Source organism: Trachypithecus francoisi, unplaced genomic scaffold, assembly GCF_009764315.1.
Source record: "Trachypithecus francoisi isolate TF-2019V2 unplaced genomic scaffold, Tfra_2.0 Lachesis_group9, whole genome shotgun sequence".
Classification (NCBI taxonomy): domain Eukaryota; kingdom Metazoa; phylum Chordata; class Mammalia; order Primates; family Cercopithecidae; genus Trachypithecus; species Trachypithecus francoisi.
Genome location: NW_022681474.1, coordinates 60,631,782 through 60,643,223, shown reverse-complemented (window position 1 = coordinate 60,643,223; position 11,442 = coordinate 60,631,782). Strand labels below are relative to the sequence as shown.

The following is an 11,442-nucleotide window of genomic DNA, read 5'->3' as shown; positions in this document are numbered from 1 at the left end:
AATTTGCTCTTGTCTCCCAGGCTCAAGTGCAACGGCATGATCTTGGCTCATTGCAACCTCCGCCTCCCAGGTTCAAGCAATTCTCCTGCCTTAGCCTCCTCAGTAGCTAGTATTACAGGCACACGTCACTACGCCTGGCTAATTTTTGTATTTTTAGTAGAGACGGCGTTTCACCATGTTGGACCAGGCTGGTCTCAAACTCCTGACCTCAGGTGATCTACCCACTTCGGCCTCCCAAAGTGCTAGGATTACAGGCATGAGCCACCACGCCTGGCCAATCAGTGATCTTTATACCATTAAAAATACAAACAAACAAACAAAAAACGTGAACCTTAAAAGTTAATTAAATGTGAAGTTGTTCTGCAAAGTCCTCCCTTGCCCTGAAGATTCCATTAAAAGCATTCCTGGCCAAGCACGGTGGCTCACACCTGTAATCCCAGCATTTTGGGAGGTTAAGGCGGGCGGATCACTTGAGGTCAGGCGTTCAAGACCAGCCTGGCCAACATGGTGAAACCCCGTCTCTGCTAAAAATACAAAACTTAGCCGGGTGTGGTGGCATGTGCCTGTAATCCCAGCTACTCCACAGGCTGAGGCAGGAGAATTGCTTGAACCTGGGACACAGAGGTTGCAGTGAGCCAAGATCGTGCCATTGCACTCCCGCCTGGGTGACAGAGCAAGAGTCCATCTCAAAAAAAAAAAAAAATTCCTTGCAGTTCCTTCTGGGCTTCCCCTCTGTGTTCCGTGATCTGCCATTCAGCTGGCATGGAAACCAGACATGCCCAAGGGAGCCCTGGCTGCCTGTGGCCGGTTCACTCCAGTGTACCCATGTTCACAGGTAACACAGACACCTGCTGGACTGACGCTGTCCTTCAGAGCTCTCTGTGACAAGTGGTCCTTTCTTCCTACGCCTGTTCTGTTCCTTTGCTCTCCAGGGCTGGTTCATCACAGAGGTTCTCACACCAAACACAAAGCTTTAGATTAGGCAGGTTGTAAAAAATATATATGTGTGTGTGTGTGTGTGTATGCATGTGTGTGTGTATAAGTTGCAAAACTACTATAAACATGCCACTGGGTGTATGCAACTTCTGCCTGCCTTCATGGCCACCTCTCCCTGGGGAGGTGCTCAGCCAGCTGTCTGACCAAAGACACGGTGCAATTTCAGAGGACTGCTGTTAGGATCATCAAGTTTCAAATGGTGATACAGATCTGGATCTTCAGGGGCCTGGGGAAAGGGGAAGTGAGGAGTATGAGCTTGTAAGAAGGCCCTGGGGAAGAAGGCACCAGATTTCCAAGGGCCTTTCTTTCCTAATTAAAGACATAGCTCCCTGCCTACCCTCTACTTAAGTGCGGCCAGCGAGATGGCTTCTCTACAGCCCTTAGAATAAAGGAGAAGAGGAAAACCAAAGCTTCCGAGAATGTTCCGCCTACCCCTCATGAAAATGCCCACGCATCCTATTGCTTGATAATGCTAGAAGTTAGCTCTATTTAAAGATCACAAAACCTTTTTCCTTTTTATACTTTTTTTTTTTTTTGAGACAGGGTTTCACTCTTGTCACTCAGGCTGGAGTGCAGTGGTGCGATCTCAGCTCACTACAACTTCCATCTCCCAGATTCAGGCAATTCTCCTGCCTCAGCCTCCTGAGTAGTGGGGATTACAGGTGTGCACCACCAAGCCTGGCTAATTTTCATATATTTAGTAGAGACGGGATTTCACCATGTTGGCCAGGCTGGTCTTGAACTCCTGACCTCAAGCAATCTGCCTGACTTGGCCTCCCAAAGTGCTGGGATTACAGGCGTGAGCCACTATGCCCAGCTTTTTAAATTCTTTTTATCAAAGTAATATGCACACTTAGCCCAGGCTGGAGTATGGTGGCAAAATCATAGCTCATTGCAGCCTTGAACTCCTGGGCTCAAGTGATCCTCCCACTTCAGCCCCTTGAGTAGCTAGGACTACAGGCATGCACCACCACACCCCGCTAATGTTTTTGTTTTGTTGTAGAGACAGGATCTCACTATATTGCCCAGGCTGGTCTTGAACTCCTGGCCTCAAGCAATTGTCTCACCCTAGCCTCCCAAAGTGCTGGGATTGCAGGCATGAGCTACCACGCTGCATAAAATTCTACTGAATAGTTCCACATATGGTAAAGCCACTTTCCCAACAGAGCATTTAAAAATCACTTCCCACAGCCTTATTGAAGAAATCCCTCAAGTGGAAGCTTTGTGCACTACTTAAAGATTCTTCCTGGACATTTTCAGAAGTAGACTTTCATGACTATTTTAGTTATAATTTATTTCTAACACTTTTGCCATCACTTTCTGCTTTTCTCAATTGTTGAGATTTTTTTCTTTCGATCTAGAAATGTAACAATGGAGTTGTATCACTGGGTTTCAAGATAACCAAATTACCCCTGCTTTTTCCTCTCTACCTGTTTTCTTTGCAGGCACATAATGTTAAAATCATCAGTGTAACTGAGCAATAGGAGGTTCTTTACTGTAGGATTCATGAGAGAAACACTGAATGCTCAGGCCGTTTCAGTTGATTACTTTGCAGCAGGTTTCAGTAAACTACTTTCTTTTAGCAATCATTGTTTTTGCTAAGTTTTACTACCTAATATTGCCATCTACAAATTATGAGGTTCAGGCTATTTGTTGTTGTCATTGTTAGAACAGTTTTTTAACGTGAACTAGCTATGATTTCATCTTCTCTAAACATTGTTTATATTACAAGATGCTTGTAAAGTCAATTGGCTGATAATAGTGGCTCTCTGTTTTACTGGGTCAGCCTGTGATTCTGCTATATTACGCTATGCCATAATTTCTTTGGAACACTCTGTTGAAATGTGTGAATAAATGTCTTATGCTTGTGATTCTTAAAATAAATAAATAAATAAATAAAAATCACTTCCATTCCCAGCATCTCTCACCACTAAGGGATGGATTTGGGGGATGGGTTTCACCTATCACCTGGACCTTTGTCCCTCGTTGATTTGGAACTGAGTGGGGAGGGAGGCCGCACGACAGGCCTGTGTTTTGAAGATGTGGGTTGTGGAGTACAGGCTGGCCTGCTGCTGACAGCTGGGGTAGTGACCATCTGGCACAGTGGTCCCTGGTTTTGGTAGTGGCTGTCACTCCCTTGGTGGCCATTTCTGAGTGCACTTAGGAATCTGTGTGGAAGCACAGTCTAGAGTCTCCCTCTTCAGGTCTCCCCATGAGTCCTGCAGCTGTAGATATTTCTTTTTTTATTTTCTTTTTCTTTCTTTTTTTTTTTTTTTGTTTTTTGTTTTTTTGAGATGGAGTCTTGCTCTGTCACCCAGGCTGGAGTGCAATGGTGCGATCTCGGCTCACTGCAACCTCCGTCTCTTGGGTTCAAGTGATTCTCCTGTCTCAGCCTTTCAAGTAGCTGAGATTACAGGCACACACCGCCACGCCCAACTAATTTTCTATTTTAGTAGAGATGGGGTTTCACCGAGTTGCCCGGCTGGTCTCAGGCAATCCACCCACCTCGGCCTCCCAAAGTGCTAGAATTACAGGCACGAGCCACTGTGTCCGGCCGATATTTCTTAATAAACTCATGTATTGCTGAGTGCGGTGGCTCATGCCTATAATCTCAGCACTTTGGGAGTCCAAGCCAGGAGGATCGCTTGAGGTCAGGAGTTCAAGACCAGCCTGGGCAATGTAAGAAGACCCCATGTCTGTTTTAAAAATGTTTTAAATAAATAAATAAATACGCTTGTCTTGGTGCTTGAGACCAGCCTAGGCAACATAGCCAATCCCCCATTTCTACAAAAAATAAGAAAATTAGCCAGGTGCAGGGGCACATGCCTGTAGTGCCAGCTACGTGAGAGGCAGAGGTGGGAGGATCACTTGAGACCAGGAGTTTGAGGCTGCAGTGAGCTATGATTATACCACAGCACTCCAGGATGAGTGACAGGGGGACACTCATCTCTAAAAGTAAATAAATAAATAATAAACTCCCGTCTTCATTTTTGAGACGGAGTCTTGCTCTGTCACACAGGCTGGAGTGCAATGGCGTAATGTCAGCTCACTGCAACCTGCACCTCCCAGGTTCAAGCGATTCTCCTGCATCAGCCTCCGGACTAGCCAGGATTATAGGTTCGTGCCACCAGGCCCAGCTAATTTTTGTATTTTTAGTAGAGACAGGGTTTCACCATGTTGGCCAGGCTGGTCTCGAACTCCTGACCTCAAATGATCTGCCTACCTCGGCCTCCCAAAGTGCTGGGATTACAGGCGTGAGTCACCACGCCAGCCATAAAAAATATTTTCAGAAGTCCTTTGAGTTCTTATCTGCCTAACAAGCAGAGCCTCCCCAAAAATAACATGAAAAACCTTAATTACCATACATTCCCTTCAGAGAAGCAGGTGGGGAAGACTGACTCCTATCACTGGAGACAAAGAGAAGCTGTCACCACACCTAGATGTTGTCACAAAACTCTCCTATTTCCCGTCTATTCTCCTAAGGACCCATTTATCTTTCTTTTTTTTTTTTGAGACGGAGTCTCGCTGTGTCGCCCAGGCTGGAGTGCAGTGGCTGGATCTCAGCTCACTGCAAGCTCCGCTTCCTGGGTTTACGCCATTCTTCTGCCTCAGCCTCCCCAGTAGCTGGGACTACAGGCGCCCGCCACCTCGCCCAGCTAGATTTTTGTAATTTTTAGTAGAGACAGGGTTTCACCGTGTTAGCCAGAATGGTCTCGATCTCCTGACCTCGTGATCCGCCCGCCTTGGCCTCCCAAAGTGCTGGGATTACAGGCTTGAGCCACCGCGCCCGGCCAGAACCCATTTATCTTTCTTAAAAATAATTTGTCACCTAGGCAAACAGATCACCTGAGGTCAAGAGTTCGAGACCAGCCTGACCAACATGAAGAAACCCCGTCTCTATGAAAAATACAAAAATTAGCCGGGTGTGGTGGCGCATGCCTGTAATCCCAGCTACTCCAGAGGCTGAGGCAGGAGAATCACTTGAACCCGGGAGGCAGAGGTTGTGGCAAGCCGAGATCTCACCATTGCACTCCAGCCTGAGCAACAAGAATGAAACTGTCTCCAAAAAAAAAAAGTCATTGGTCTTCCTTAAGTGCCCTGCTCCTGCTCCCCTCCCTTCACCTATGAAGGTGGTATTTAACCCCCAAATTCTAACCACTCGCTGGAGTCACGTTTTTCTGCAAAATCCCAGATGTACATAATTAAATCTGTCTTTCCTCTTGCTAATCTGTATTGTGAGTTTAATTCGCAAGGCTCCAATTTCTTTTCTTTCTTTTTTTCTTTTTCTTTTTTTTTTTGAGACGGAGTTTTGCTCTTGTTGCCCAGGCGTGAGTGCATCAGCGCCACCTCGGCTCACCGCAACCTCCGCCTCCCAGATTCAAGCGATTCTCCTGCCTCAGCCTCCCAAGTAGCTGGGATTACAGACGTATGCCACCACACCTGGCTAATTTTTTTTTTTTTTTTTTTTTGAGACAAAGTCTCACTCTGTTGCCCAGGCTGGAGTGCAGTGGCCTGACCTTGGCTCATTGCATCCTCCACCTCCTGGGTTCAAGCAGTTCTCTGCCTCAGCCTCCCAAGTAGCTGGGATTATAGGCACCCACCACCATGCCCAGCTAATTTTTATATTTTTATTAGAGACAGGGTTTCACCATCTTGGCCAGGATGGTCTTGAACTCCTGACCTCGTGATCCACCTGCCTCAGCCTCCCCAAGTGCTAAGGTTACAGGCGTGAGCCACCGCACCTGGCCTAATTTTGTATTTTCAGTAGAGATGGGGTTTCTCCATGTTGGTCAGGCTGGTCTCGAACTCCCGACCTCAGGTGATCCGCCTGCCTTGGCCTCCCAAACTGCTGGGATTACTGGCGTGAGCCACTGCACCCAGCCTGGGTTCCAATTTCCAAACCTAAGAGGATTGAGAAAAAGTTTTTTCTTCCCAGTACAACATATTCCTATTTTCCCTCTTTCACTCCCAGTATATTTATACATTAAGGATCCATTTTCCTGGATGTGGTGGCTCATGACTGTAATCCCAGCACTTTGAGAGGCTGAGGCAAGAGGATGGCTTGAGCCCAGGAGTCCAGCCTGACCAACATGGTGAAACCCTGTCTCTACTAAAAATACAAAATTAGCCAGGCGTGCTGGCGGGCACCTGTAATCCCAACTACTCAGAAGGCTGAGGCAGGAGAATCACTTGAACCCAGGAGGTGGAGGTTGTAATGAGCCAAGATTGCTCCACTGCACTGCAGCCTGGGCAAAAAAGAGTAAAACTGTGTCTCAAAAAAGAAAAGAAAAGAAAATCCTCCTCTGGTGATTGAGGAAATTGCCGGAGAAGTAGGAAATCCTTGAGAGGTTGGATGGATGGTTCTGCAGGGACCCAGCGCGGATGAGGACAGTTGATGTGAATTTCAGGAACATAGCCCGGGGACAGGGCCATAGAGGGATGAGTGTTGGGCCACCAGCTCCTCACACAGAGCTATCCTGCCCCAACCTACTCAGGGCATTATTTGCCACCAGCTCCTGCCTCTGGACAATATGTATATATATATATATATATATTATATATATATATACACACACACATATATATATATATATATATATACACACATATATATATATAGTCCAGGAGTTCAAGACCAGCCTGGCCAACATGGTGAAACCCTGTCTCTATTAAAAATACAGAAAAAATTAGCTGGGCTTAGTGGCGGGTGCCTGTAATCCCAGCTACTCGGGAGGCTGAGGCAGGAGAATCGCTTGAACCCGGGAGGCGGACGTTGTAGTGAGCTGAGATCGTGCCACTGCACTCCAGCCTGGGTGACAAGAGTGAAACTCCTTTCTTTATATGTAAAAAAGAGTGAACTCCTTTATATATATAATATATATATATATATATATATATATATATATATATTTTGAAATTGAGTCTTGCTCTGTTGCCCAGACTGGAGTGCAGTGGTGTGATCTTGGCTCACAGAAAACCTCCACCTCCCAGGTTCAAGCAATTCTCTTGCCTCAGCCTCCCAGGTAGCTGGGAAGACAGGCAGGCACCACCATGACCAGCTAATTTTTGTATTTTTAGTAAGTCAGGGTTTTACCATGTTGGCCAGGCTTTGATCCGCCCACCTCAGCCTCCCAAAGTGCTGGGATTATAGGCATGAGCCACCGCGTCCAGCCTGCCTCTGGGCATTTTGTCTTTCTCCCTCTGTCCCCACTCTCACATTCCACCTCACATGCACAGAACCTATTCCCTCCACCCTTCTTCTGTGCTTATTCTTTGAAAAAGACACAACAAACCCATGTACACTCACGCTGGTGATAAGACTGTCACCTGCTCCCCAGCAAAGCCTAAGCTGTGGTCACAGTTACAAAGTCCTATGGAAATCCACACTTTCTGATTTTTGTCTGTTAAATACCAACCAGTGTGTGTTAAAATATTTTGTTCATGGGCAGCCTCTGGCCCACAAGACAGGGGAGAATGCCATGTGACAACAGAAGGTGGGAGCGACCTGTCAGAAGCCAAGGAATGCCAAAGGTGACCAGCAAACCACCAGAAGTTAGGTTGAATCAAGGAAGGGTTTTCCCCTGCAGGTGTCAGAGGGAGCACGACCCTGCCAACACCTTGATTTTGGACTCCTGGGCTCCAGAACTGGGAGACAATAATTTATGTGGCTTTAAGCCATTCAGTTGGTGGTGTTTTGTCATGGCAGACCAGCAAACACACACAGATTTGGTACTTTATGTCTTCTGGCTGAAGGTCAGCCTTTAAGAGGTCACAGGGAGGCATCTTTGTGTGCCATCTTGGAGGCCACCAGCTGGCAGGATGGCCCCAGTCACATGGCCTGCCATTGCAAGGGAGTCCCAGGGTATTCAGTCGTTGAGTGAGCGTGTGTCCCCAGGAGCCAGCAGAGCATCTGGCATCACAAAGAGATCCAGAAGTGAGTTTGAATTCTGTTTTCTTGGATGCCACAGCTCTCTCTAAGGACTCTGGCCCAGAGTCTATTGGAGACTCACCTGCTGAGCCAGAATAAAAGTGCAGAAAGTACCCCCCAATCGCTGCCACCCCTGAGCAAAGCAAGCCCATGGAGAGGGTGCTGGCTGGGACACTGCCTGGCTGCACATGGACTCCTGCCTTCAGAATTGGCTCAGGGCTTTCGATAACAGGATTTCAAGGAGAGTGGCTGGGTTTATGGAAGTGGGGCCTCTAGACTGATAGTGGCTGCTGCTGCTTAAAAACAAAAATCCTCTCTGAGCTACATTCTAACATCAAGTCAGCAGGCAGAACCATTTTAAGAGGACAGGGTAGGGGCGCGGTGGCTCACACCGGTAATCCCAGCACTTTGGGAGCCCGAGGCAGTTGGATCACTTGAGGTCAGGAGTTCGAGACCAGCCTGGCTAACATGGTGGAACCCCCCCCATCTCCACCAAAAATACAAAAATTAGCTGGGCATGGAGGCTTGTGCCTGTAATCCCAGCTACTTGGGAGGCTGAGGCAGGAGAATCGCTTGAACCCAGGAGGCAGAGGTTGTAGTGAGCTGAGATCGCGCCATTGTACTCCAGCCTGGGTGACAGAGCAAAACTCCATCTTTTTTTTTTTTTGAGACGGAGTTTCACTCTTGTCGCCCAGGCTGGAGTGCAGTGGCGTGATCTCGGCTCACTACAACCTCCGCCTCCCGGGTTCAAGTGATTCTCCTGCCTCAGCCTCCCCAGTAGCTGGGATTACAGGCGCCCGTCACCATGCCCAGCTAATTTTTTCTGTATTTTTAGTAGAGACGGGGTTTCACCATGTTGGCCAGGCTGGTCTTGAACTCCTGACCTCAGGTGATCTGTCCGCCTCGACCTCCCAAAGTGCTGGGATTACAGGCTTGAGCCACCGCGCCCGGCATAAAACTCCATCTTAAAAACAAAAACAAAAACAAAAAAACAGAACTGGACAGATCTGTTGAGAGCTAGGGTCACAGGATCTAGAATCTGAGCAGGGTCTCAGGTTGCACGGAATCAGGAATCAGGCTGAATTATTCCTCAGAGTGGACACAGAAGAAACCCAGGGGGAAACCAAGTGCGGATGTGTCGCCAAAGAGGGAGCCTGGCAGCCCCAGCAGAGCCACGTGGACAGATCCCAGGCACAGGCAGAGCGGCAGCCGCAGGACTCGGAGGTTAGGCGGGCTCTGGAAGTGGGTGCCAGGCAGGGCAAGGCCCCGTGCACAGTAGAGAGTGCCAGTCAAAGCAAGTGCACTGGCGCCTTGTCCCTACAGGGGTTCTCATGTTGTGACCCAGGGGCGGAGAGTTGGGCTAAAGAAGCAAGCTCAGACCAGATTGGGCACAGTGGCTCACACCTGTAATTTCAGCACTTTGGGAGGTTGAGGTGGGAGGATCATTAGAGGCCAGAAGTTCAAGAGCAGCCTGGGCAACAGAGCAAGACCTTGTTTCTAGAAGAAATTTTAAAAATAATAATCATTAGCCAGGTGTGGTAGTGTGTGCCTGTAGTCCCAGCTACTCTGGAGGTTGAGGTGGGAGGATTGCTTGAGCCAGGAGTTAGAGGCTGCAGTGAGCCATGATCGTGCCACTGAACTTGAGACTGGGCAGCAGAGAGATCATCTCTAAAAAATAATAATAATAAAAAATAATAAGAAAATAAAGAAGCAGGCTCAGGCTGGAGAACAAGAGGAATGGGCCTCCTGTCTCCTCTGCATGACTCAAGAGGATTCTGCTCATGTCTTTCACAGGCAGAGTGGCCGGGTAAATAGATACAGGGTGCCCAGGGTGCTGAGAACGCAGGTCCACACATCTGGTTATCCTGCGTCTGGCTTTTGCCCATGGAGCTTTCAGTCATGGCCTCCGGTAACTTGCACATCGGAAAGCTCACCCCTGACTTCAAGGCCACTGCTGTGGTGGATGGAGCCTACAGGAGGTAAAGCTGTTGGACTACAGAGGGAAGCACGTGATCCTCTTTTTCCATCCTCTGGACTTCACTTTTTTTTTTGAAACAGAGTCTGGGTCTGTTGCCCAAGCTGGAGTGCAGTGGCTCGATCTCGGCTTACTGCAACCTCTGCCTCCTGGGTTCAAGCGATTCTCCTGCCTCAGCCTCCCAAGTAGCTGGGATGCCCATGTGCCACCCCGCCCTGCTAATTTTGTATTTTTAGTAGAGATGGGATTTCACCACGTTGGTCAGGTCAGTCTTGAACTCCTGACCTCAGGTGATCTGCCAGCCTCGGCCTCCCAAAGTGCTGGGATTATAGGTGTGAGCCACTGAGCCTTGGACTTCACTTTCGTGTGCCCCCACAGAGATCATCGCATTCAGCAACTATGCTGAGGACTTCTGAAAGCTGCAAAGTGCTAGGGACCTCGGTGGACTCAGTTCACCCATCTGGCTTGTAGCAACACCCCCTGGAAGGAGGGAGGCAGGCTTGGACCCTCTGGACAACCCTCTGCTTGCTGACGTGACCTGAAGTGTGTCTGAGAAGTATGACGTGCCGAAAACAGACAAGGGCATTGGCTGCAGGGGCCTCTTCTTTTTTTTTTTTTTTTTTTTTTTGAGATGGAGTGGTCCAGGCTGGAGTGCAATGGCATAATCTCGGCTCACTGCAACCTCTGCCTCCCCAGTTCAAGTGATTCTCCTGCCTCAGGCTCCCGAGTAGCTGGGATTACAGGAGTGTGCCAGCATGCCTGGCTAATTTTTGTATTTTTAGTAGAGACAGGTTTCTTGATGTCGGTCAGGCTGGTCTCAAACTCCCCACCTCAGGTGATCTGCCTGCCTTGGCCTCCCAAAGTGTTGGGATTACAGCTGTGAGCCACCATGCCTGGCCTGCAGGGGCCTCTTTATCATCCATGGCAAGGATGTCCTTCCCCAGATCGCTGTTAATGATTGGCCTGTGGGACGCTTTGTGGATAAGGCCCTGCAGCTGGTCCAGCCTTTCAGTACACTGATGAACACCCGGAAGTTTGTCCTGCCAGCTGGAAGCCTGGCAGTGACATGATCAAGCCCAGCGTGAATGACAGCAAGGAATACTTCTTCAAACACAACTAGGCTGGCTGATGGATCGTGAGCTTGTGCCCCTACACGGGTGCCCTATGTTGACCCAGGAAAGGCCAGATCTGCCCCTCCAAACTCCACAGTCTGGGACCCTGAAAAGCTAGGCCAAGGCCTTCTCATGCCTCCAACTGGGAGCTGGTGAATAGTGACACCCTCCCCCAAACCCACCCAGCTGCACACAGGCCTAGAGAGGACCAATAAAGTATTAGGGACAGAAAATAAATAAATAAATAAATTCAGTAAGTACAGGACGTCCAGTTAAATCTGAATTTCAGAGAAACAGTGAATAATTTACAATGTAAGTACGTACAAATACTCTACGGGAGGCCTGAGCATGATGACTTGCACCTGTAATCCCAGCACTTTGGGAGGCTGAGGCAGAAGGATTGTTTGAACCAAGGAGTTAGAGACCAGCCT

General features: G+C 48.5%; 1 pseudogene; it reads left to right on the top strand.

Moving 5' to 3' along the window:
- Nucleotides 1-9,823: 9,823 nt before the first annotated feature.
- LOC117082519 lies at nt 9,824-11,019 on the top strand (annotated as a pseudogene).
- Nucleotides 11,020-11,442: the final 423 nt, after the last annotated feature.